This window comes from Podarcis melisellensis, assembly GCF_964234715.1.
Source record: "Podarcis melisellensis genome assembly, chromosome: 15".
NCBI classification, from domain to species: Eukaryota; Metazoa; Chordata; class Lepidosauria; order Squamata; family Lacertidae; genus Podarcis; species Podarcis melisellensis.
This window is the reverse complement of record NC_138532.1, coordinates 14,702,030-14,709,554: the sequence shown is the minus strand read 5'-3', so window position 1 is coordinate 14,709,554 and position 7,525 is coordinate 14,702,030. Positions and strand designations below refer to the sequence as shown.

The 7,525-nt window shown below is 43.6% G+C and overlaps 1 protein-coding gene across 2 annotated transcripts in view; it reads left to right on the top strand.

The window, feature by feature from the left end:
• The first annotated feature begins 5,361 nt into the window (after positions 1-5,361).
• KIRREL3 (kirre like nephrin family adhesion molecule 3) overlaps positions 5,362-7,525 on the top strand; it is a 748,317-nt gene continuing 746,153 nt past the window's right edge. For both annotated transcript variants that reach the window (XM_081890928.1, XM_081890927.1), the window contains exon 1: positions 5,362-5,452. The gene's annotated coding sequence lies outside the window, so the exon portion shown is untranslated. The remainder of the gene's footprint in view (positions 5,453-7,525) is intronic.

Below are 7,525 nucleotides of genomic sequence, written 5' to 3'. Positions count from 1 at the left end.
TGAAAAGTGTTATGTTGGGGAAAGGTGCTTATTTTACAAGAGTTAACATCCAAGGTTGCCTAAAAGCAATTCAATAAGTGAACCTTGAGGACCATCCTCAAGGACCAACCTTGAGGACCATCAGGCAAAATATTTGAGGGATTTCAAGGGAAAACCAAACAACTGATAAGGATCCTGAAATTTTTCATGGGTAGTTCAAACACTGTCAATGCGATATGAACACACCATAAGTGTGGTATTTGATCAGAGGCTGTGACAGGAGCTGGAGTCCAACACAAGTCCCTCTTCCCCGCCTTTCCATGATGGGTTCCACCCAACTTATTATTAGTAGAGAAGCTTTTGATGATCAGCAACCAATCTCCACATTCCAGAAAGGAAGGCACCTACTTTGAGAAATTATGGTGAAGCTTCCTGGTATCAAGACCCTGTGTCAACTTTTCCATACTGAGTGTCCAGTCCAGAGGTTTGTGTTAAGCTTCCTACTGCTTGTATTTCAATAAAATTACCCTTCAGATGAGACACTGCCAAACAATCTGTGGCAAATCAACACATGTCAACCTGATAAGAGACAAAAAAAATAACAAGAGTTTGCCTTGTTGAATGGGCACCTCCACCAACCACAGCTTCCCACACTCTCCACTTGGAAAGTACTGCTAAAAACCTTTCCACCCTCTAGCTGCTGCAAGGGGACCAGTGTGAGTGCTGAGCACAGCCTTGGAACACATATTGCAGTTCCAACTGATTCTCCAAAACTCTATGCCATCTTCTTCCTGCAGCAGCAGCAGGAGGTAGCAGCTGTCTAGATACTGAATGCTAATAGGAAAAACTTGCAGAGGAACAAGAAGGCTGCAATGCATCAACTTTTTTCACCTATGTTTGGAAGGTATCACCACTGACATGAGTAGGGCACCTGAATAACCTCCTGATCAGGCTGCAGAATGATAAACGCCCATTACCACTTTTCTTTTTAATGAAAGAGGGGACATTTTCAGCTGTACGTCATCTTTGGCCTGGTGACAAGGAATGCAAGGAGCTCACCGTCCAAGTCAAAGTAGGCTCCTCCCCCACCCCATTCACTAAAAATAAAAGATTTAAGGAGTTCAGAATTGTTCTCATAGACTCTGGCTTTATGCTGCTCCTCTTGAAGGGACTTTTATGGTTTTCATGGATTGCTAGATGTCTGTTTTTATTGGCACTTTATTGATTTTGATCTTTATGATGCTTTATGCTGTTTTTGCACACTGCTTTGAGATTCTGATGGACAATCATCCTAAAAATAGACTGCATAATAATAAAGTGAACCCCCATCACCACCACCGCCTACTGTTCTTGAACAGCACTGGATGCCTCCATAACATGCACTGTTGATTTCGGTTGTTAATGCACCAAAGAGGAAGCAGGGACAAACTTGGCAGAGTTTGCTTCCAGATGTTCAAGAATGCAGAGATGGCAACAAGGGAAGATGGGAATGGCAACGGCAGTCCAAGTGGGAAATGGGAATCAGCCTTGTGTTACTTTGCTCCATGGGAGTGGCAATGGACCCTGGACTAGTTCACACAAATGGCAGATGAGGCAGCAAAACTATTCCTGGCCTGTATCATTCCAGACTGCAAATGACAGTTTCCTTGGCTGAGGTTGCCTCCAGACTGTCAGGGAGGAAATTACCATCACGTTATGTTGAACGTTCCATCAGCACAAGCTTTTCAGCTTCACAAACAGAATGACTCCAGCTCTCCTCCCCACATGTGATGTTCTGAGGATTCTCCCAAGGCCTGCACAAAGCCAATTTCAGGGAGTATTGGGAGGGGGGGAAGAGGGGGGAAAGCTGCATTGTACAGTGAAAGTCTGTGAATGAGGTTTCCACCGACAAGTGAATCTGTCCTCAGTATTTTGCAGGAGAGAGTGAAGTACCTATTGGAAATTTAGGTTTGCACAATTAAAGAGCATCAAAATGCTCTCTTGCCCTGGTGCAACACACAGACACACTTACTTTTTTCCAATTAGGAAAGTGATGGGAAACTGCACTGATAAGTGTGGGATGAACAAATGATTAGCCACTGCATAGACACTGTGCGAGCAAATCAGGATGGATGCTTATGAGCATATAACCTTCCTGCAAACAAATCAGAACAAATGCTCAACAAAGACGAGACATAGTCTAGCCTCTGTGTAAGCTTTGTGCAAGCAAATCAAGATGAATGTTCAATAAACAGGCCACCTGAAGGAGTCAAGAATCATCCTCTTCGGAAAGAAAACTCCCTACAACACCAGAAAAAAAGATGACAGGAAGAAGAGTTCTAGCCTTCCCTTCCCTACATAAGCTAGTTTTGTATATGTATCTCCCATGGGGAAGCTGACCACCATGCAACTCCCTACCTGCACTCTAAAGTTGCACAATGCATAAACAATTTTACCACCTCCTTTGTTGTTTGTATAAGATAGTGCACATGCCTCAAACTGGTCCACAGTGCACATCCAGGCCCCAAGAGAACGGTAGGCAATGGTGACTGCAATCTAGGGACTGAGATCTGTGTAGTAACAAGAACATGTGCTATTCAAACTGAGTTTCTGGGCAGCCATTAGGGGTGGGATCCAGAAAAAAAGAGGTAGCTTTAACTTTCTTCCTCTACCACCATTCCCATGTCCTGGATCGAAATCTCCCCCCTGCCTGAAAGCTGCTGCCAACTGTGTACCTGTAATTCTACCCCCAAATCTACTAGCAACATGGGGGATTTAAATTAAGAAAATGGGATGAGGGAGAAGGGAGAAGGGAGGACCCTCCCCCCGAGAATGGTGGCTCTCTTACAAGTCAGACACAAACACACACACACACACACACACACACACACACACACAGAGAGAGAGAGAGCGAGAGAGCGAGAGCGAGAGAGAGAGAGAGAGAGAGAGAGAGAGAGCTTCTAACAAAACTAAAGTATGCTTGCATAATCTCCAACACTGTGCCTAGTTGCACTATTAGAAAGCTTGTCACTTCCATGACCGAATGCAGAACCAATCGTTTGCTGTGAAAGAATCCTCACACAGGTTTTTGGACAGCAGGAGCAGTTTGTGCCGGTATACAAAATAGGAATACTGGATGAAAGCTTACAAAGAGGAAGTCCCAGGAAGTTGGGAAGCCAGAGGTGTGGCGCTTGCCAGGAAAGGCCAAAGAAGACAATGCCCGGGGAAAAAAGCAGGAGCCTGGGGGAAGGGTTGGTTACAAAGGAGAGGAGAAGCAGAGGAGAAATGGTAGGCAAGCATGAGAAAACTGTGGAGCCTCTGGAGAAAGAGGGGCAGAAAGAAATGCTGGAGAGGCTGGCCGAGAGTTTGACGGCAACATGCAGAACATACTTGCCTGTGCAAACAGTAGGGAATGGATTGATGGGGATATACACAGGAGGGTGAGAGGGGCTGTGTGTGGGAGATAGAGGGAAAAGGATCTCCCAGGGTGGGAGGCTAGGGGAAGAAACAGAAACACCCAGGTGAGAGCTGGGAAGGTCCACTTTTCTGTAGATGAATAAAGGATATGGTATAATAATAATAATAATAATAATAATAATAATAATAATAATAATAATTTATACCCTGCCCATCTGACTGGGTTTCCCCAGCCACTCTGGGAGGCTTCCAACAAAATATTAAAAATACAATAAAACATTAGGCATTGAAAACTTCCCTAAACAATTGAGATAGAGGGTCTTTATATCTATTTCTCTTCTTTATTGTTGCTTTTTCTTTTAGATTAGCTTGGTTTTTGTTGTATTGCATGTTGAAAACTTTCAATAAAAATATTAACAAACAAATAAAACAGCAGGTAAAAGAGGCATGGAGATAAGTGTTGAGAACTTTCCCCTCTTTTTCCTTTTTTTTTTATACTAGTTCTTCCTCTGTGACTGGGAAGCAACTGTACTATTGTTGTCCATGTCATCAGATGTATTACCCTCCCTTCACCAGCAGGTCTCAGGGTGGGTTACAACAATTTCAAAACTCAACATTAAAAACAGTTAGAACAGATCACAATCACAGAGTGGGCTCTGAAAACATGTGTCTCAGGCATCAAAGGTCAGGGTAAAGAGGTGGGTCTTCAGCATTCATTGAAAGCTGTACAGTGAAAAAGCCTCCAAAATCAGAGTACGGTATTTTTCATACCCAAGGGCCTCTGGCGGGGGCAAAAGAGACAGTCCCCACTCACCCTCCAGTGAACCATTATTCCCAATATTCTTTCTTTTCTTTTTAAAAGTGTAAGTTTCTAGCATTTGTAGAACTTGAAACATGAGACAAAATGTACAGGGGTTATTCTCATTTTTCGGTGAGAAATTAGCCTGTTTCCCTTCCTTTTCACTGGTTTTCTTTGCCTGCCCCCTAACCCCACCACCACAACCCACACAGAAGCTCCTGCCCACACCCTTTACAACGTGCACAGAATGAAATCTGAGGCAGCAGAAGCCTGAGTTAATTGCACTTGGGGCCTTCTTTCCAGCTTGGGTTTTTGGCAGGAAAATCCTGAGGGAACATTCTGTGGCGTTTCTCTTGTGACTGCAGTGGGCAGCAGCAGACAAGATGGAGGCAGTTGCCTCACAGCAAGTCACACCACTGGTCCATCAAGCTCATTATTGTCTACACCGACTAGGCAGCAACTTTCCAGGATTTCATAAAGGGAACATTCCCAGTCCTAGCTGTAGTTGTTGGGGATCGAACCAGAGGCCTTCTGCACACAGAGCAGATGCTCTACACTAGGTCATGGAAGAAGAGGGAAGGGCTAGTTTTGAAATTTCTAACTTTTCATTCCTCTCCCTGCTCTGTCTCAGTGGACAATTGGCACCTTTTAATCGGTTCCATGCCCCTATGTCTTTTAACAGTGGCCAGGCATGTTGAAATGGATGCTTTTCGCAGCACATGCCCCTTTTGGTTCTCTGCCCCAAATAACTGCCATTTCAACGCCACATGCTGAAGCTGCTGGTTAGTTGAACCAGATTTGTGAAACATGCTTTTATTCCCTGAGCCACACAATTTTTTGGCCTCCCCTTAGGATGGAATCATATACTTATCTGCCTGGGAATGAGCCCAGTCAGTGAGATTTTAAGAAATGCCTAGGACTGCACTATATAGGATTACACTATAATCTTTAAGATTATAGAAGGGAATCTTTCACAAAGGCAGTCAGTCCATCACACACCCAGCAGGATTCCCCCATTCTCTCATAAGCCCTGTCTGCCAAATTGTCTGCCGCTCAGAGGGAGGAGCAAGGAAATTAAGGTTGCCACCTGCATCTTTGTGACAATGCTCCTATGTCCTGAACTGCTGTACTAAAACCAAAAAAAGGAACAGCTTTGGCTGGTTGTTTCCCTCAACGCCACCGGTCTAGGCATTCAACAGAGGAACTTCATTTTTGCTAGATTGTAAATACATGGAAATGACAGGATGACAAGAAGGTTGTCCAGCAACAGGAAAACAAGTAAGTGGAAGGGGAAATTGTTTCACTTTCTTGATGCATCATTGGGCCATCTTTGTGTCTGTGGATCCCACAAAGAAAAAGCCAGGAAGTGCACTTTTTTTTTCAAAAATCTGTTCCAACTTCCTGGCTGCTTCATACTATAAATATAAGGCACATTTAAAGCACATGACTTCGCCACAGGATCTTGACTACTGTAGTTTGCTAAGGGTACTGGGACTTGCATCTCTGTGAGAGGTAAACTACAGTTTTCAAGATCCTGTGGCGAAGTCATGTGCTTTAAATGTGCCTTATATTTATAGTATGCAGCAGCCAGGAAGTTGGAACAGATTTTTGAAAAAAAAGTGCACTTCCTGGCTTTTTCTTTGTGGGATCCACAGACACAAAGATGGCCCAATGATGCATCAAGAAAGTCATGTGCTTTAAATGTACTGCATGTACTCAGCCCCATAACGGGTATGGGAAAGCTGTGGCTCTGCAGCTGTTGCTAGACCACCACTTCCATCATCCCTGACCATTGGCCATGCTGCCTGGGGCTGGTGAGAGTTGGAGTCAGACAACCTCTATAGAGTCATAAATTCCCCTTCTCTGCTCTGCACTATTATACGGGGGGAAACATACCCATCAGCTTTTTCCTTGTCACAAATACAATGTAGTGCATTTTTTAAAAAATCATTGACCCTTTCTTAACCTGCAGCAACCATCACCAGCCTTCCATATAATTTGGACTACAACTCCTATCAGTACTGGCCAGCACAGCTGTAGTCTTAAATATCTGGGGGAACCAGGTTAGCAAAGCCCTCTAGAATTAGGGCTGACCCACAAAAACAATTCCCAACCAAGCACCCCCTGATTAAGAACATAAAGTTAATAACTTCTCCCTGTGTTCTTTTTTATATATAAAGCCGCGCTATCTTAACCGTATACATTTATGTTGATTATAAAAAGTCATTTTCCAAATTGATTTTTTGTCTGAGGAGATTTAAGTGTCTGCAAGAAAAGAACAGGCTGATTTATAATCTACAAGATGCCGAGGTGTAGGGATTAGCACACACATCAGACAGAAATGTGACCTTTACTGTGTGACAAAACCCTACCCCCTCAAAAAGCAAATAAAATAAAACAGATAACGGCTTCTTTCCATATGTCAAACCAGGAACCTTTAAATCAAGGGATCTTGTGGCCCTGCAGATGGTGTTGGACTCTAGCACACAACATCCTTGATCCTGACCATTGCTCATGTTAGCTAAAGAGGACAGGAGCTGAATTCAGACAACCTCTGGAGGTTCCCCATCCCTGACTTAACTCAAAGTGGTTACTCTCTGGCTTAAATGCCCCTGCACAATTTGTGACTAGGGTATTGGCAATCTAATTGAGGAAATCTTAAACGATTTACTGCATGGCTTTTAGTCAATTAACTATTTAAAATTTGCATGCAAGGAAAACAACTGATCTAAAGCAGGAGTGGCCATCCAGATGCTGGATTCCAACTCCCAACATACCCAGTCACCAGTGCTGGATTTATGTATAAGCTAAACAAGCTATAGCTTAGGGCCCCACTCTCTTGGGGGCCCTCAAAAAAATTAAAGGAAAAAAACCTGGATGCACATTTCCAAAATATAAGATAAAAAACAAATAAAATGGCTTTAGATACCTATTAGGTCCATAAATTACCATATAGCATATATCCGACACAAAAAACAGTGACAATTTGTTGTTGACAAAGGACAGCTGGACATATAAAGGGCCCCATTACCTCCAGTAGCTTAGGGCCTCATCAAACTTACCGTAAATCCAGACACCAGTCAGGAAGTTGGTGTCCAAGGTACTAGGTTGACTATCACTGATCTAAAGCACTCTGTCTGTGTCTGTGTCTGTGTCTGTGTCTGTCTCTCTCTCTCTGTCTCTGTCTCTCTCTCTCTCTCTCTCTCTCTCTCTCTCTCTCACACACACACACACACACACATGCACACACACACACATGCACACACACACACACACACACACACACACACACACACACCATCCTTTGTGCTGATGCACGTTCATCAAGTATCCTTAGGAGACTCATCCCGT